The 20,235-nt window shown below is 47.1% G+C and overlaps 1 long non-coding RNA gene across 1 annotated transcript; it reads left to right on the top strand.

Annotated features, from left to right (window-relative positions):
- The first annotated feature begins 12,162 nt into the window (after nucleotides 1–12,162).
- Nucleotides 12,163–13,973, top strand: LOC123086586 (uncharacterized). The gene is made up of 2 exons (XR_006440947.1): nucleotides 12,163–12,203; nucleotides 13,570–13,973. It is a non-coding gene; the product is annotated as an uncharacterized lncRNA (long non-coding RNA).
- Nucleotides 13,974–20,235: the final 6,262 nt, after the last annotated feature.

Below are 20,235 nucleotides of genomic sequence, written 5' to 3' on the forward strand. Positions count from 1 at the left end.
CAGCATCGCGAAGATAGGAGTTATCCTGGTCAGCTGTTCCTGTGGGAAATGGAGTCCCATAGACGCTGATGATCCGCAAACCGCTTCCGCCATCAACCACTAGAAACCAATTGTTGTACCCATAGGCCAGAATGGTCTTGTACTACATATTTTGTAGTTTGCTTGGAGTTTCTGTAACAAGTTGGTGTCTCATCAGCTAATAGTAATCCTGGGGCTGGTGAGCACAAGGTCCGCTTTTGGGAAATTAATATCCCGAAAAACCGGTCCTGACAGAAATCAAGAAGGAGCATCAAGTGTTGATGGTCAATAAGACCACCACTTTCAAGAAAAAGGGCAAAGGGAAGAAGAAAGGGAACTTCAAGAAGAACAACAAACAAGTTGCTGCTCAGGAGAAGAAACCTAAGTCTGGACCTAAGCCTGAGACTGAGTGCTTCTACTGCAAGCAGACTGGTCACTGGAAGCGGAACTGCCCCAAGTATTTGACGGATAAGAAGGATGGCAAAGTGAACAAAGGTATATGTGATATACATGTTATTGATGTATACCTTTCTAAAGCTCGCAGTAGCACCTGGGTATTTGATACTGGTTCTGTTGCTAACATTTGCAACTCGAAACAGGGGCTACGGATCAAGCGAAGATTGGCTAAGGACGAGGTGACGATGCGCGTGGGAAATGGTTCCAAAGTCGATGTGATCGCGGTCGGCACGCTACCTCTACATCTACCTTCGGGATTAGTATTAGACCTAAATAATTGTTATTTGGTGCCAGCGTTGAGCATGAACATTATATCTGGATCTTGTTTGATGCGAGACGGTTATTCATTTAAATCAGAGAATAATGATTGTTCTATTTATATGAGTAATATCTTTTATGGTCATGCACCCTTGAAGAGTGGTCTATTTTTGATGAATCTCGATAGTAGTGATACACATATTCATAGTGTTGAAATCAAAAGATGCAGAGTTGATAATGATAGTGCAACTTATTTGTGGCACTGCCGTTTAGGTCATATCAGTGTAAAGCGCATGAAGAAACTCCATACTGATGGACTTTTGGAACCACTTGATTATGAATCACTTGGTACTTGCGAACCGTGCCTCATGGGTAAGATGACTAAAACGCCGTTCTCCGGTACTATGGAGAGAGCAACGGATTTGTTGGAAATCATACATACAGATGTATGTGGTCCAATGAATGTTGAGGCTCGTGGCGGGTATCGTTATTTTCTCACCTTCACAAATGATTTAAGCAGATATGGGTATATCTACTTAATGAAACATAAGTCTGAAACATTTGAAAAGTTTAAAGAATTTCAGAGTGAAGTTGAAAATCATCGTAACAAGAAATAAAGTTTCTACGATCTGATCGTGGAGGAGAATATTTGAGTTACGAGTTTGGTCTACATTTGAAACAATGCGGAATAGTTCGCAACTCACGCCACCCGGAACACCACAGCGTAATGGTGTGTCCGAACGTCGTAATCGTACTTTATTAGATATGGTGCGATCTATGATGTCTCTTACTGATTTACCGTTATCGTTTTGGGGTTATGCTTTAGAGATGGCTGCATTCACGTTAAATAGGACACCATCGAAATCTGTTGAGACGACGCCTTATGAACTATGGTTTGGCAAGAAACCATAGTTGTCGTTTATGAAAGTTTGGGGCTCGATGCTTATGTGAAAAAGCTTCAACCTGATAAGCTCGAACCCAAATCGGAGAAATGTGTCTTCATAGGATACCCAAAGGAGACTGTTGGGTACACCTTCTATCACAGATCCGAAGGCAAGACTTTTGTTGCTAAATTCGGAGTTTTTCTAGAGAAGGAGTCTCTCTCGAAAGAAGTGAGTGGGAGAAAAGTAGAACTTGATGAGGTAACTATACCTGCTCCCTTATTGGAAAGTAGTACATCACAAAAACCGGTTTCTGTGACACCTACACCAATTAGTGAGGAAGCTAATGATAATGATCATGAAACTTCAGATCAAGTTACTACCGAACCTCGTAGATCAACCAGAGTAAGATCCGCACCAGAGTGGTACGGTAATCCTATTCTGGAAGTCATGCTACTAGATCATGATGAACCTACGAACTATGAAGAAGCGATGGTGAGCCCAGATTCCGCAAAATGGCTAGAAGCCATGAAATCTGAGATGGGATCCATGTATGAGAACAAAGTGTGGACTTTGGTTGACTTGCCCGTTGATCGGCAAGCAATTGAGAATAAATGGATCTTCAAGAAGAAGACTGACGCTGACGGTAATGTTACTGTCTATAAAGCTCGACTTATTGCAAAAGGTTTTCGACAAGTTCAAGGGATTGACTACGATGAGACCTTCTCACCCGTAGCGATGCTTAAGTCTGTCTGAATCATGTTAGCAATTGCCGCATTTTATGATTATGAAATTTGGCAAATGGATGTCAAAACTGCATTCCTGAATGGATTTTTGGAAGAAGAGTTGTATATGATGCAACCAGAAGGTTTTTTCGATCCAAAGGGAGCTAACAAAGTGTGCAAGCTCCAGCGATCCATTTATGGACTGGTGCAAGCCTCTCGGAGTTGGAATAAACGCTTTGATAGTGTGATCAAAGCATTTGGTTTTGTACATACTTTTGGAGAAGCCTGTATTTACAAGTAAGTGAGTGGGAGCTCTGTAGCATTTATGATATTATATGTGGATGACATATTATTGATTGGAAATAATATAGAATTTGTGGATAGCATAAAGGGATACTTGAATAAGAGTTTTTCAATGAAAGACCTCGGTGAAGCTTCTTACATATTGGGCATTAAGATCTATAGAGATAGATCAAGACGCTTAATTGGACTTTCACAAAGCACATACCTTGACAAAGTTTTTGAAGAAGTTCAAAATGGATCAAGCAAAGAAAGGGTTCTTGCCTGTGTTACAAGGTGTGAAGCTGAGTAAGACTCAATGTCCGACCACCGCAGAAGATAGAGAGAAAATGAAAGATGTTCCCTATGCTTCAGCCATAGGCTCTATCATGTATGCAATGCTGTGTACCAGACCTGATGTGTGCCTTGCTATAAGTTTAGCAGGGAGGTACCAAAGTAATCCAGGAGTGGATCACTGGACAACGGTCAAGAACATCCTGAAATACCTGAAAAGGACTAAGGATATGTTTCTCGTATATGGAGGTGACAAAGAGCTCATCGTAAATGGTTACGTTGATGCAAGCTTTGGCACTGATCCGGACGATTCTAAATCGCAAACCAGATACGTATTTTTACTAAATGGAGGAGCTGTCAGTTGGTGCAGTTCAAAACAAAGCGTCGTGGCGAGATCTACATGTGAATCAGAATACATAGCTGCTTCTGAAGTAGCAAATGAAGGAGTCCGGATGAAGGAGTTCATATCCGACCTAGGTGTCATACCTAGTGCATCAGGTCCAATGAAAATCTTTTGTGACAATACTGGTGCAATTGCCTTGGCAAAGGAATCCAGATTTCACAAGAGAACCAAGCACATCAACAGACGCTTCAATTCCATTCGGGATTTAGTCCAAATGGGAGACACAGAAATTTGCAAGATACATACGGATCTGAATGTTGCAGACCCGCTAACTAAGCCTCTTCCACGAGCAAAACATGATCAGCACCAAGGCTCCATGGGTGTTAGAATCATTACTGTGTAATCTAGATTATTGACTCTAGTGCAAGTGGGAGACTGAAGGAAATATGCCCTAGAGGCAATAATATAGTTATTACTTATTTCCTTATATCATGATAAATGTTTATTATTCATGCTAGAATTGTATTAACCGGAAACATAATACATGTGTGAATAGATAGACAAACATAGTGTCACTAGTATGCCTCTACTTGACTAGCTCGTTGATCGAAGATGGTTAAGTTTCCTAACCATAGACATGAGTTGTCATTTGATTAACGGGATCACATCATTAGGAGAATGATGTGATTGACTTGACCCATTTCGTTAGCTTAGCACTTGATCGTTTAGTTTGTTGCTATTGCTTTCTTCATGACTTATACATGTTCCTATGACTATGAGATTATGCAACTCCCGTTTACCGGAGGAACACTTTGTGTGCTACCAAACATCACAACGTAACTGGGTGATTATAAAGGTGTTCTACAGGTGTCCCCGAAGGTACTTGTTGGATTGGCGTATTTCGAGATTAGGATTTGTCACTCCGATTGTCGGAGAGGTATCTCGGGGCCCTCTCGGTAATGCACATCACCATAAGCCTTGCAAGCATTGCAACTAATAAGTTAGCTGCGAGATGATGTATTACGGAACGAGTAAAGAGACTTGCCGGTAACGAGATTGAACTAGGTATTGAGATACCGACGATCAAATCTCGGGCAAGTAACATACCGATGACAAAGGGAACAACGTATGTTGTTATGTGGTCTGACCAATAAAAGATCTTCGTAGAATATGTAGGAGCCAATATGAGCATCCAGGTTCCGCTATTGGTTATTGACCGGAGACGTGTCTCGGTCATGTCTACATTGTTCTCGAACCCGTAGGGTCCGCACGCTTAACGTTACGATGACAGTTTCATTATGAGTTTATATATTTTGATGTACCGAAGGTTGTTCGGAGTCCCGGATATGATCACGGACATGACGAGGAGTCTCGAAATGGTCGAGACATAAAGATCGATATATTGGATGGCTATATTCGGACACGGAAGTGTTTCAGGTGATTTCGGAGAAAACCGGAGTGCCGGAAGGGTTACCAGAACCCCCCGGGGAAGTATTGGGCCTTAGTGGGCCTGAGGGGAGAGAGAGGGCAGCAGCCCAGGAGGTAGCGCGCGCCCTCCCATGGGGAGTCCGAATTGGACTAGGGAAGGGGGCGCGGCCCCTCTTTCCCTCTCCCTCTCCCTCTCTTCCCTTACCCCTTCTCTCTTCCTAGTTGGACTAGGAAAGGGGAGTCCTACTCCTACTAGGAGGAGGACTCCCCCCTCCTTGGCGCGCCCCAAGGGCCGGCCGGCCTCTCCCCCTTGCTCCTTTATATACAGGGGCAGGGGGGCACCTCTAGACACACAAGTTGATCTTCGTGATCGTTCTCTTTGCCGTGTGCGGTGCCCCCCTCCACCATAATCCTCGATAATATTGTAGCGGTGCTTAGGCAAAGCCCTGCGATGGTAGAACATCAAGATCGTCACCACGCCGTCATGCTGACGGAACTCTTCCCTGACACTTTGCTGGATCGGAGTTCGGGGATCGTCATCGAGCTGAACGTGTGCTAGAACTCAGAGGTGCCGTAGTTTCGGTGCTTGATCGGTCGGGCCGTGAAGACGTACGACTACATCAACCGCGTTGTGCTAACGCTTCCGCTTCCGGTCTACGAGGGTACGTAGACAACACTCTCCCCTCTCGTTGCTATGCATCACTATGATCTTGCGTGTGCGTAGGATTTTTTTTGAAATTACTGCGTTCCCCAGCAGTGGCATCCGAGCCTAGGTTTTATGCGTTGATGTTATGCACGAGTAGAACACAAGTGAGTTGTGGGCGATATAAGTCATACTGCTTACCAGCATGTCATACTTTGGTTCGGCGTATTGTTGGATGAAGCGGCCCGGACCGACATTACGCGTACGCTTACGCGAGACTGGTTCTACCGACGTGCTTTGCACACAGGTGGCTGGCGGGTGTCAGTTTCTCCAACTTTAGTTGAACCGAGTGTGGCTACGCCCGGTCCTTGCGAAGGTTAAAACAACACCAACTTGACAAACTATCGTTGTGGTTTTGATGCGTAGGTAAGAACGGTTCTTGCTAAGCCCGTAGCAGCCACGTAAAACTTGCAACAACAAAGCAGAGGACGTCTAACTTGTTTTTGCAGGGCATGTTGTGATGTGATATGGTCAAGACATGATGCTAAATTTTATTGTATGAGATGATCATGTTTTGTAACCGAGTTATCGGCAACTGGCAGGAGCCATATGGTTGTCGCTTTATTGTATGCAATGCAATTGCACTGTAATGCTTTACTTTATCACTAAGCGGTAGCGATAGTCGTGAAAGCATAAGATTGGCGAGACGACAACGATGCTACCATGGTGATCAAGGTGTTGCGCCGGTGATGATGGTGATCATGACAGTGCTTCGAAGATGGAGATCACAAGCACAAGATGATGATGGCCATATCATATCACTTATATTGATTGCATGTGATGTTTATCTTTTATGCATCTTATCTTGCTTTGATTGACGGTAGCATTATAAGATGATCCCTCACTAAATTATCAAAGTATAAGTGTTCTCCCTGAGTATGCACCGTTGCGAAAGTTCTTCGTGCTGAGACACCACGTGATGATCGGGTGTGATAGGCTCTACGTTCAAATACAACGGGTGCAAAACAGTTGCACACGCGGAATACTCAGGTTTAACTTGACGAGCCTAGCATATAACAGATATGGCCTCGGAACACGGAGACCGAAAGGTCGAGCGTGAATCATATAGTAGATATGATCAACATATTGATATTCACCATTGATACTACTCCATCTCACGTGATGATCGGACATGGTTTAGTTGATTTGGATCACGTGATCACTTAGAGGATTAGAGGGATATCTTTCTAAGTGGGAGTTCTTAAGTAATATGATTAATTGAACTTAAATTTATCATGAACTTAGTACATGATAGTATCTTGCTTGTCTATGTTTGATTGTAGATAGATGGCTCGTGCTGTTGTTCCGTTGAATTTTAATGCGTTCCTTGAGAAAGCAAAGTTGAAAGATGATGGTAGCAATTACATGGACTGGGTCCGTAACTTGAGGATTATCCTCATTGCTGCACAGAAGAATTACGTCCTGGAAGCACCGCCAAGTGCCAAGCCTGTTGCAGGAGCAACATCAGATGTTATGAACGTCTGGCAGAGCAAAGCTGATGACTACTCGATAGTTCAGTGTGCCATGCTTTACGGCTTAGAACCGGGTCTTCAACGACGTTTTGAACGTCATGGAGCATATGAGATGTTCCAGGAGTTGAAGTTAATATTTCAGGCAAATGCCCGGATTGAGAGATATTAAGTCTCCAATAAGTTCTATAGCTGCAAGATGGAGGAGAATAGTTCTGTCAGTGAACATATACTCAAAACGTTTGGGTATCATAATCACTTGACTCAACTGGGGGTTAATCTTCCTATTGATAGTGTCATTGACAGAGTTCTTCAATCACTGCCACCAAGCTACAAAAGCTTCGTGATGAACTATAATATGCAAGGGATGAATAAGACTATCCATGAGCTCTTCGCAATGCTAAATGCCGCGGAGGTAGAAATCAAGAAGGATCATCAAGTGTTGATGGTCAATAAGACCACCAGTTTCAAGAAAAAGGGCAAATGGAAGAAGAAAGGGAACTTCAAGAAGAACAGCAAACAAGTTGCTGCTCAGGAGAAGAAACCTAAGTCTGGACCTAAGCCTGAGACTGAGTGCTTCTACTGCAAGCAGACTGGTCACTGGAAGCGAAACTGCCCCAAGTATTTGACGGATAAGAAGGATGGCAAAGTGAACAAAGGTATATGTGATATACATGTTATTGACGTGTACCTTACTAAAGCTCGTAATAGCACCTGGGTATTTGATACTGGTTTTGTTACTAACATTTGCAACTCGAAACAGGGGCTACGGATCAAGCGAAGATTGGCTAAGGACGAGGTGACGATGCGTGTGGGAAATGGTTCCAAAGTCGATGTGATCGCGGTCGGCACGCTACCTCTACATCTACCTTCGGGATTAGTATTAGACCTAAACAATTGTTATTTGGTGCCAATGTTGAGCATGAACATTATATCTGGATCTTGTTTGATGCGAGACGGTTATTCATTTAAATCAGAGAATAATGGTTGTTCCATTTATATGAGTAATATCTTTTATGGTCATGCACCCTTGAAGAGTGGTCTATTTTTGATGAATCTCGATAGTAGTGATACACATATTCATAGTGTTGAAATCAAAAGATGCAGAGTTGATAATGATAGTGCAACTTATTTGTGGCACTGCTATTTAGGTCATATCAGTGTAAAGCGCATGAATAAACTCCATACTGATGGACTTTTGTAAAGCCCCGCGACGGTTGAACATCAAGATCGTCACCACACCGTCGTGCTGACAGAAATCTTCCCCAACACTTTGCTGGATCGGAGTCCGGGGATCGTCATCGAGCTGAATGTGTGCTAGAACTCGGAGGTGCCATAGTTTCGGTGCTTGATCGGTCGGGCCGTGAAGACGTACGACTACATCAACCGCGTTGTGCTAGCACTTCTGCTTTCGGCCTACGAGGGTACATAGACAACACTCTCCCCTCTCGTTGCTATGCATCACCATGATCTTGCGTGTGCATAGGATTTTTTTTTGAAATTACTACGTTCCCCAACACGATGAACTTTGATGGTTGTACTCTCGACTGCGAATTTCCCTATCTATATAAGTAAGAACAGAACCTCTAATTATCCTTACAGATTGTTATTCTTTGATTCCTATGGATTGCTTCCATTTTACACCTTTAATCTAATTAATTATGTTCAGCTTTGCGGAATCAGTAAGATTTACTTCACCATTCTCTCTTCATTGTTACATTTCTTCGGTTTACGTACATGTCGTTGTTTTGTAACACGTTATCCTGACTTCCCAAACCATGACTATTACAGAATTGCAATATTAACTAGAGTAGAATATTGAATGAATATAATATGCTTATGGACTGCCATGTTCAACTATTGACCAGAAGTTCATCATCGTGGTAAGTTTAAAAGCTTTCTCCCTTGACTGGTCTTGCCTTATTAAGTCAAAATTGGTTCGCCTTTTTATTTCATCATGAAACTTTTTTTTATGCGAATTGCTGTACAAACATTGCCTTAACTAAATATATCAGGCTTTGGTTTTTATATGCAGAAATTATGGTACAAACTGAATTGGCATGTTCTGTTCTCACTCTCATCAACTCTTGCACACTATTTTTTTCACTTTTCAAGTCCCAGCGCTCTGTTTCTATTAATGGAGGTGATTGTTTGTTGTCTTCGCGCGATGAAGATAAACTAAACAGTGAGCTACGAGCCTACGATGTGGGCAACTAAGAATCACTACCACCTCTGAAACAAATCTCCAATGCCTATTTGATTTGCGGTATATTTATTTTTTCTTGGTGGGTGAGATGTTTTCGATGCATAATTGGTTGGCAGGGCCATGATATTTTGTTAGTGGGAACTTAAACCACTAGTGTTAATATTTTTCTGAAAGGAAACGTTATGTATCTTTCTAGCCAGTAGTGCATTGTTTAATCTCATGAAAAGGTTTTATTTTAGCCAAGAAAAGGTATGGTTGACAAGTATATCCAAACTATTTATATTTCATTTCGCTAACATATCGGATTTTTCTTGCTACAGTTCCCGCAACAACGTGCGGGGTATCATCTAGTTAAAGTTAATGATTGATGGTCATGACAGTGAACATTGTGTGCGCTATGGAACATGTCTACTATGCTCATGCTACAAGACACATGCGTAGTGCATAGTCTATGTTACCCTGAATAATCTTGGTTGTAAATATTTACTCTAACGATAAAGTCCTGTTGTGACTTAGTAGAGCTAAGTTACTTAATCTGTTTTCTTAATACCACCTAGCCAACCGAAGTTTGAGGTTTGTCTCCGTAGTAGTATCTAGTATTTAGGTGGACAAAAATCCCTTTGTTTAAAAAAAAATCTCAAATAGGCTTTTGAATATATCCATTGAGATCGACCGCAAAAAATCAACTCCCTACCCTACCTTCTTTAGCAACCAATATTGCTAAATTTCTCCTGCCATATTATGGTGTGGCCCTTTAGGCACAGTCTCCGATTGACTCCTATTTTCTTTTCTTTATCTCACCAAATTCTTTTCACTCACTCTATTACTCTCCCTTGCAAATACAGAAAAAAATGTCAGACCTAAAAACATCTAATGTGCAAAGTCTCCTCCTATAGTTAGTTGTAGGTTCTAGATCGTATGCTTAAAGATTTCTTGAAAATCATCCAACACATCATTTGTGCTAGGACACCATGTGCTTATGACCAAAGACTAGATAGCTCAAGGTTAATGCGTTCAACACACATTTGTGCATTGATGAGCATCCATCCATCTATCGTGTGCTAAGGAGTTGACGATGACGGTGGTTTTTGCTCTGATGTGCTTTAGCAACGACCATAGAAAGTTAGTCTAGGAACCCCTTTGGTGCCCTATTCACTAGTCTTTTGGACTCATCATTCTTCATGCAAATGGCTTATATAAATAGCCCATAACCAATATTGTGTTTGATGTATTTTTTGTTCTGTAATTCATGTAATCAATTCATATGTTCAAAAACGTCTATGATGCATATTCCATAGAACACTTCTCTATGTAAACAAGTCCTGAAAGAATTTACTTCATGTTGGACACACAAAACTACTTCATGATATTGTAACTTCGTAATGTCACCACATCATGTATATATGAAGGAAATATGCCCTAGAGGCAATAATAAAGTTGTTATTTATATTCCCTTATATCATGTTAAATGTTTATTATTCATGCTAGAATTGTATTAACCGGAAACTTGACGCATGTGTGGATACATAGACAAAACACAATGTCCCTAGTAAGCCCCAACTAGACTAGCTCGTTAATCAAAGATGGTTAAGTTCTGTAGCCATAGACATGTGTTGTCATTTGATAAACGGGGTCACATCATTAGAAGAATGATGTGATGGACAAGACTCATTCGTTAACTTAGCATAATGATCGTTAAGTTTTATTGCTATTGCTTTCTTCATGACATATACATATTCCTTTGAGACTACAGAGGATTCGACACCGGACGCACGCTATTAGCTTCCGCAACACATCGCTTCGCTGGTGAATATTTTGGCCGGTTCGTTTCTTTTGCATGTGGCTATGCCCTGGTCACCGAAGCAATGAGTCATTTACTATTGAGCCTTCTATATAACAGACGAGCAGTCGAAAAGCACAGACACTTCGTATCGATTCGTATTACCATCACCTCTCCACCATATTTTTAACCAATCCTCCTATCTTAATCGACATCTAACACGGTTGTTTGTATATGCAGATCCCTTCGAGCTCCGGTGCGCACAACCTCATCCATCAAAGATAGAGTTTGATGTCGTCCACCAGAGTATTTAATCAAAAACTATCACATTTCACGGAAACGTGACAGAAAACTACCACTTTACAATTTTGTGCAGAAAACTACCACTTTTGTCCTAATTCATGGCAAAAAACTACCAAGTCTCGAAACTGGTCGCTTCGTCCGCGCTAAGCACCAAACTGACCAGCCGGTCCCATGTTTCAGGTGTCACGGTGGCCAACTGAAGTCCGCCGCGTGTTAACGACGCGTCTGCGGTCGAAAACGGCGGTTGTCAGTTTGCGTTCAATGCACCAAAACGTAGGACCCGTCATTTGATGTTGATCCTCTGACGACGCCGTTTCCGACCGCGGACGCGCTGTTAACGTGCGGCGGGCATCGGTTGGCCACCGTGGCGCCTGAAACGTGGGACTGGCTGGTTAGTTTGGTGCTTAGCGCGGGTGAAGCGACCGGTTTCGAGACTTGATAGTTTTTTGCCACGGACTAGGACAAAAGTGGTAGTTTTCCGCACAAAATCGTAAAGTGGTAGTTTTCTGTCACGTTTTCGTGAAATGTGGTAGTTTTTGGTTAAATACTCCGTCCACCACAATACACATGGATGGCGCCCCTGCCCGCCTGCTACGCGTCGCCAGCACCCACAACGCCTCCCAGGTCCCCGGCATCGGCTTCGCCTGACCACGTAGAAGCGCATGGACAGCGCCAGTGCTCCTCGGTGCCACGCATCGGTTTCTTCCGGACATCCACTTCCAACGGCCAGCATCGGCTTTGGCCGGCAGCGGATGCCCTCCACAACCACCCCGCGCCCGTCACATCTCCTCCTAGGATCTTGCTGCTACTCCTCGTCTAGCCCCTCCTTCCTTTGCTTCGGCATGGAGCCTGACGAGCCGTTCAGCGTGTCTTGAAGTGGTAGAGTAAGAATAGGTGTTCTTTATTCTCTGGCTCTGCTTGACTCACAAAGTCCTTGAATTAGTTTCACCCACATAGTTAACTTGACCTTGCATATATACTGTAGGTACAAAATCCGCCTGAATGATTCGCGGCCGGTCTAACTGCTCCCCACGGCAAGAGATTAAGTCCCAGAACTAAGGTGAGGTTATTCTGTTAAAAGTGAATAAAATTGTATACTTGATTTCCTGCCCACATTTTACAAGTAAGGAACCGTTGATTTGGGATCCATCTCGATGGCCCATAAGATAAATCATCTCACCCTACCATGATTAAGTACCGCGTGCTTTTGTAGTTTTATCTGTTCCACGCTTAACATGGCCATTATTAGCCTCTATTCCCAGAACGTTTGTAGTTTCTAGACCTATTTTTTATTCCGCAAATCATATTTTTGTCAATGTTTCTAGAGCAGGAACATGCCTTTTCAATCGATTAATTTGGTATCTCTAAACCTTTAGTACCAATCCTGCTTACTGAATGGCTTCAAATTCAAACAAGCTTTGAAGCCCTGGATCCGAACGAGCCACACAATTTGTTGTTTCTGTATTAAGCATTTGAAAGTTCAGGTGGTGCTATCTTCTATTTTTAGTTACTCATGTGTTCTCAACATATTTTGGAATAATCAAAATATATTGATGTTGCAGTTTACTTTTGTCTAGATTATGGGGTAAAAAAGCTTTTGTATGGATTAGTTCTTTTCCAATGATTCTCATGTTTAATGTTGTGAGTTACTTCCATATATGTGCACACCCGAGAGTGTTGACAAGTATAGGTCTGAACAGTTGAAGGAAGATGATACAACAATAGTTGAAGGAAGGTCAACCTATTTTTCCATCCAATTCTCATAAGTCTTCCATGGACCTAAAAATATTACTATGAAACAAGATACATATTGTTTAAAAGTTGCCAAAATTCGAGTGGATAAACATTAGGGCTCATCACTCCTTATGTTTGCTAACCTCTATCTTAAATCTATTTCCTTGTGAGTTTTATTTTTTATCTACGGTGGTTGTACTCTCGACTGCGAATTTACCTATCTATATAAGTAAGAACATAACCTCTAATTATCCTTACAGATTGTTATTGTTTGATTCCTATGGATTGCTTCCATTTTACACCTTTAATCTAATTAATTATGTTCAGCTTTGCGGAATCAGTAAGATTTACTTCACCATTCTCTCTTCATTGTTACATTTGTTCGCTTTACGTACATGCCGTTGTTTTGTAACACGTTATCATGACTTCCCAAACCATGACTATTACATAATTGCAATATTAACTAGAGTAGAATATTGAATGGATATAGTATGCTTATGGACTGCCATGTTCAACTATTGACCAGAAGTTCATCACCTTGGTAAGTTTAAAAGCTTTCTCCCTTCACTGGTCTTACCTTATTAAGTCAAAATTGGTTCGCCTTTTATTTCATCATGAAACTTATTTTTATGCAAATTGTTGTACAAACATTGCCTTAACTAACTACACCAGGCTTTGGTTTTTATATGCAGAAATTATGGTACAAACTGAATTGGCATGTTCTGTTCTCACTCTCATCAACTCTTGCACACTATTTTTTTCACTTTTCAAGTGCCAGTGCTCTGTTTCTATTAAAGGAGGTGATTGTTTGTTGTCTTCGCGCGATGAAGATAAACAGTGAGCTACGAGCCTACGATGTGGGCAACTAAGAATCGCTACCACCTCTGAAACAAATCTCCAAGGCCTATTTGATTTGCGGTATATTTATTTGGTCTTGGTGGGTGAGATGTTTTCGATGCATAATTGGGTTGCAGGGCCATGATATTTTGTCAGTGGGAACTTAAACCACTAGTGTTAATATTTTTTTGAAAGGAAACATTATGTATCTTTCTAGCCTGTAGTGCATTGTTTAATCTCATGAAAAGGTTTTATTTTAGCCAAGAAAAGGTATGGTTGACAAGTATATCCAAATTATTTATATTTCATTTCTCTAACATATCGGATTTTTCTTGCTACACTTCCCGCAAATACGTGCGGGGTATCATCTAGTTAAAATTAATGATTGATGGTTGACGGAGTAATTGACCACGGGTACCCCGAAGACGACAAGACAATATTTCAAGACATCGGGGCTAGCAAAGCACCTCAGTCCGACTGCCCGGCTGCTCCTGCCGGCTGCCGACTGCGCCAACCAGCCGGCTGCCGACTGCAGCTCGACCCGACACCGACAAGACCCCGACGAGACGGCCATACCGCGGACAAGACAACCGTACCGTGACGCCATCATGTATAGTGTCACTTGTCTCCTGGCACTATTTATGAAGTGACCCAGGGGACAAGCTTGACATGCACCATGCCTTACCCATGCCCACTACCAAGCTTACATCCTAAGCTACCCTCTCCTATATAAAGGAGAAGACACACATAGGCTCACACATATACATGCCCATGGACACACCCCTCACGCATGCATACATGTTCACTCACGATGGAGCACTCTCATGCCCACTTGCTAGCTAGCTCATACACACATGAGACATATACAAGTCAGATGCCCATGGCACTGACCTCGGATACAGCTCTAGGAGCACTTTGTAGTGCCCGATGTACACCCCAGATATATACTCAGACATGCAGGAGTAGGGGTATTATCTCTCCGGAGAGCCCCGAACCTGGGTAAACTAGCGCGTGCTACTCGCAAACCCGCTCCCGGTCCTATCAGCAGCAGTCTTACCCTCACACTAAGCCCTTGTGGCAGATGTCGACTCGCAAGCCCCCCGTGAGAATACCACGACAGTTGGCGCCCACCGTGGGGCGGTACTATGTGTTGGAAACGAATATTTTGGCAATGCAACTCGATGTATTGATCGGTGCATAGCGCACGTATATATGGAGTACAAGGTGGGCCACAACCTCAACTATACAATGACTAGGAGGTGGACCGGACTATACAATATACATGCACAAACCATATATTCAACACCCCCCGCAGTCGAAGCGTCGTTGGAGACGCAAAGACTGGACCCGAACTCCTCGAAAACAGAAGTAGGCAGTCCTTTTGTCATAACATCGGCAAACTGTTGCGCCGTCGGGACGTGGAGGACCCGGATGCGCCCAAGGGCCACCTGCTCACGAACAAAGTGTATGTCGAGCTCAATGTGCTTCGTTCGTTGATGATGGACCGGATTGGTGGAGAGGTACACGGCGGAGATGTTGTCGCAGTAGACGAGTGTGGCCTTGTGAACATCACAAAGCAACTCCTGGAGCAGCTGACGAAGCCAAGAGCATTCGGCAACGGTGTTAGCCACTGCCCGATACTCTGCCTCGGCACTCGAGCGAGAGACTGTGGGCTGTCGCCTGGAAGACCAAGAGATCAGAGATGGCCCAAGGTAGACACAGTACCCCGAAGTGGAGCGCCGTGTGTCCGGGCAGCCAGCCCAGTCCGCATCAGAGTAGACGACGAGGTCGGTAGAGGCGGAGGTCGTCAGTGTAAGTCCCATGGACGTAGTGCCGCGTATGTAATGGAGGATACGCTTCACCAAGGTCCAGTGAGAGTCACGCGGAGCATGCATGTGAAGACAGACATGCTGAACGGCATACTGCAAGTCGGGGCGCGTCAGAGTGAGGTACAACAAGGCACCCACAATGGAGTGATAGAAGGCCGCGTCGGATGCGAGAGAGCCCTCCAGAGCTGAAACCTTGGCCTTGGTGTCAACAGGCGTGGGAGCAGGCTTGCAATTAAGCATGCCGGCACGATCGAGAAGCTCATGGGCGTAACGCTGCTGGTGCAGAAAGAACCCATCTGGCCGTCGAACCACCTCAATGCCGAGGAAGTAGTGTAGGGGCCCCAAGTCCTTCAGGGCAAACTCATCGCGAAGACGAGCAGTAAGCCGCTGGAGAAGCGCAATAGTGGAAGCCGTCAGGATGATGTCGTCGATGTAGAGCAACAAGTAGGCCGTGTCAACCCCGTGATGGTACACGAAGAGGGACGCGTCGGAGCGGGTCGATGTAAATCCGAGCGTCTGCAAGAAGGCAGCGATGCACTGGTACCAGGGCCGAGGTGCCTGCTTCAACCCGTAAAGAGAACGGGAGAGCAAGCACACATGGTCCGGATGTGTGGCGTCGACGAAGCCGGTGGGCTGCTCACAGAACACCTGCTCGGCGAGGTGGCCGTGCAAGAAGGCGTTGGAGACGTCCAACTGATGCACGGGCCAAGCTCGGGAGATGGCCAGCTGAAGCACGGTGCGGATCGTGCCCGGTTTAACAACCGGAGCAAAAGTGTCGGTGAAGTCCATGCCCGCACGTTGCCGAAAGCCTCGAACCACCCAGCGAGCTTTGTAGCGCTCGAGAGTCCCGTCGGGACGAGTCTTATGCCGAAAGACCCACTTGCCCGTGATGATGTTGGCATGAGGTGGCCGAGGGACAAGCTGCCAGGTGCGGTTCTGTGAGCGCATCAAACTCTTCCTGCATCGCAGCGAGCCAATGAGGGTCCCGAAGGGCGGCTCGAGCTGACGATGGGAGAGGGGACGGCTCGGAGATGGAAGCGGCGAGAAGATACTCATCGTTGGTGTACCGCATACTCGGGCGGAAGGTACCGGCCCGAGAGCGAGTCATCGGGCGGGGCAGCGAGTCCGGGGCGACGGGCGAGGACGAAGAAGAGCCCGCCGCTACTGATGCCGCGGGTGAGACCGCGGGTGAGGCCGCGGGCGAGGCCGCCGACGAGGGCGCGGGGAAGGCCACCACGGGCGAGGCCGCCGACGAGGGCGCGGGGGGCGCCGAGGAGGCCCGCGCCGATGGTGGCGCAGGGGGCGTCGCAGGCGCCGGGAGGGGTGCAACCCCAAAGGAGATCGGCCGGGGAGGAACTCGACCCGGGGCACGGGGGGCACCCTCAAAGCCAGGAGGTGGCCCGCGAGAAGCGCCCGAGCGGACGTCACCAGGAGCGGGCAAGGCCGCAACATCCGAAGATACTTGCTGAAATGGAAAAACCATCTCATCAAAGTAAACGTGTCGGGAAGTGATGACCCGATGTGAGATAGGATCATAGCAGCGGTAGCCTTTGGTGTTGGGGGGATAGCCAAGAAAAATACAGGCCACGGACCGTGGTGCGAGCTTATGAGAAGTAGTGGAAGCGATGCTACGGTAGCACAAGCAACCGAAAATGCGAAGCTCGATGTAGGAAGGTGGCGTGCCGAACAGAAGATGATGAGGAGCAAAATTCCCGCGAGTGTGACAGGATGGATGTTGAGGAGTAGTGATGCGGTGGCGAGCGCGTCAGGCTAGAAACGTGGTGGCACGTTGGCGTGAAAGAGGAGGGTGCGAACGCAGTAATTAAGAGTGCGAAGCACGCGCTCAGCGCGGCCATTTTGTTGCGAAGTGTACGGGCATGTGAGACAAAAAATCGTGCCGTGTGTGGCGAGAAGGTTGCGGATTGCAAGATTATCGAACTCTTTCCCGTTGTCTGTTTGAAACGCATGAATGGGGCGACCAAACTGCGTGAAGACATAGGAGTAGATTGCGGTGAGAGTGGCAAGAGAATCCGACTTTCGCCGCAACGGGAAGGTCCATACATAGTGCGAAAAATCATCAAGGATAACAAGATAATAGAGATAGCCCGTGTTACTTGCAATAGGAGAGGTCCAAACATCACTATGAATTAACTCAAATGGGTATGAAGCAACATGCGAGGAAGTGCTAAAGGGTAAACGAGTATGTTTGCCAAGACGACAAGCATGACAAGTGTGATCGTCGATCTTATTACACGTGAATGAAAAACTGTGAAGAATATGACGAAGGGTGGCAGGGTTGGGATGACCGAGACGAGCATGCCAAAGGTCCACTCCAGCGGAAAGTGCCATGGGTGCAGCGACGGAGGATGTGGAGGAGTGGACCGGGTAGAGATCGTCGGGGCTGTCACATCGGTGGAGCACCATCCGGGTACGGGCATCCTTAACAGAAAAGCCAAACATGTCAAATTCAACGGTGACATGATTTTCACGTGTAAGAGAACGAACAAAAACAAGATTTTTAATGATGTCAGGTGAAACGAGTACGTTAAAGATGTAATGGAACGGAGTTAGAAGGAAAAGCAGCATGGCCGACATGAGTGATGGGCATGGAAGAACCGTCGCCCATGGTAATGCGAGCAGCAGTGTGAACAGGGTGAGCAGTAAGAAGGTTACCGGGGTTGGCGGCCATGTGAGCCGTGGCTCCGGTGTCCATGTACCAGTCGCCACCGCCGGTGTACTGTTGTGGTGTGGGGGCGGTGTGGAGGGCCGCTAGCAGCGCGGGGTCCCATGGTGCCGGCGGGAGGGCCGGGGCTACGGCAGAGGCTGTGGCGGCGGCGCCACGAGCCCCCCGGCCGGAGGCAGCCCATAGGCCGCCGAGGGGCCGTAGAGCGGCGCCGACGAATACGCCTGAGGGGCCGCGTACAGAGCCTGATGAGGGGCCGGGCGGGCGCCAAAAACACCAGGATCGGGGGCGCGCGGTATGGGCATGGAGTATGTGTGAACAACCCCCGTCCAGGGGTTCTGGCCGGCCTGCCAGGGCGCCGGCGGGAGCGGGTGCTGCGGCTGGCGTGGCGCCCCGCCATGGGCAGCTGGCGGCTGCTGCTGCTTGCGGCCACCTCGGCCGCGACGCCCGCCCCGACGCTGCTGCTGCTCGGTGGGAGGCGGCGGAGGGGCCTGCGGCGGCGCGGGATATGGGAACCCGGGCGGTGGCTGCACGTGGAGGGGTCCCTGGGCGGGCCGCGACGGGGGAGCCGGAGCGGTGGACAGCGCACTGCCGCGGGTTCCGGCGGTGAGAGCCGTATGGGTGGCCCGGGCGCGCGACATCCGCATCCTCTTCTCCTCCAGCTTCAGGTAGGCGACGATCTTGGGGAAGGTCAGGTTGGTGATGAGAGGAATGTTGGAGACGGCCTTCCCGAAGTCTTCGTTCAGGCCGGCGATGAGAGTGCTGAGGAGGAGCTCGTCGGAGACCTTCTCGCCGAGGTCACGGAGCTCGTCGACAAGCTTCTTGAGGCGCATGCAATAATCGTCGACCGACGAGTCAAGCTGCTGGCACCCAAAAAACTCGCCGTGCAAGAAAACCTTGCGTTGGAGCGCGTTGTCGGTGAAGAGGCCGTTGAGCTTAGTCCAAATGGCGCGAGCGTCATCATCGGCGGAGACCACCGTGTGGAAGAGGTCCTTCGAGACGGTGGTGTAGAACCAGCGGATCAGAGTGGCGTCGATGGACGTCCACTCCTCATCGTCCTCCATGAAGCGGGAGTCCACGGAGCCATCGATGTGATCCCGGAGATTGTACTCACGGAACACAAGGGAGGAGTATGTCTTCCAGGCATAGTAGGTGGAGGTGAGTTGATCGAGGACGACGGGAACCCGAGCGAGGATATTGAGATCACGGTGCCGACGGGATCGGGGCCGTCGAAGGGGTTGGTGTGGCGGCTGCGGGTGGTACCGGTGGAACCGGGGGAGGCCATGGCCGAGAGTGGAGGGCGGCGGCGCGTGGTGAAGCGGCGTGGCGGGAGGGATGGCGGCGCTGCGGGTGCGGGCGGAAACGCGAGGCGGCAGCGGCACACAAGGGGCGGCGGCGCGGCGGCGAGGAGACGCGGCGGCGGCGGCGGGTGGCGGCGGCGGCGATGGGATCGCGACGGCGGCGGCAGGAGTTAGAGTTAAGATCGTAGGTATGATACCATGTTGGAAATGAATATTTTGGCAATGCAACTCGATGTATTGATCGGTGCATAGCGCACATATATATGAAGTACAAGGTGGGCCACAAGCTCAACTATACAATGACTAGGAGGTGGGCCGGACTATACAATATACATGCACAAACCATATATTCAACACTATGCTACTGCGCTGCTGCTGGTTTCGCAGTCCGGGCGGGACCATCTTCGTCATCTCCGCCGCGGCGTCGCGCCGTCTCTCCGGTAGCGCTCGGGGGTTCGACTTCGACCCGCCCCCGGAGCAGCCGTGCGGGACGGCGCGTCCTCGCCGTCGGCTTCACCATATTCGTCTTCACCAACGCAGCGCCGGCCGGCCGTCCGTGCGCGCGCCACGCGCGATGCTTCGTTTCGGTCGGCCGCGTCCATCCACATGTCGCTCGCGTTTGCTCCCCTTCGCGTTGTGCCTTGCTTCGGCTGAAGCGCACTTTCGCTCCATATTTTGTTTATCCAAGCTAACTAGATGCAAGTCAAA

The sequence above is a fragment of the Triticum aestivum genome, chromosome 4A (genome assembly GCF_018294505.1).
Source record: "Triticum aestivum cultivar Chinese Spring chromosome 4A, IWGSC CS RefSeq v2.1, whole genome shotgun sequence".
Classification (NCBI taxonomy): Eukaryota; Viridiplantae; Streptophyta; class Magnoliopsida; order Poales; family Poaceae; genus Triticum; species Triticum aestivum.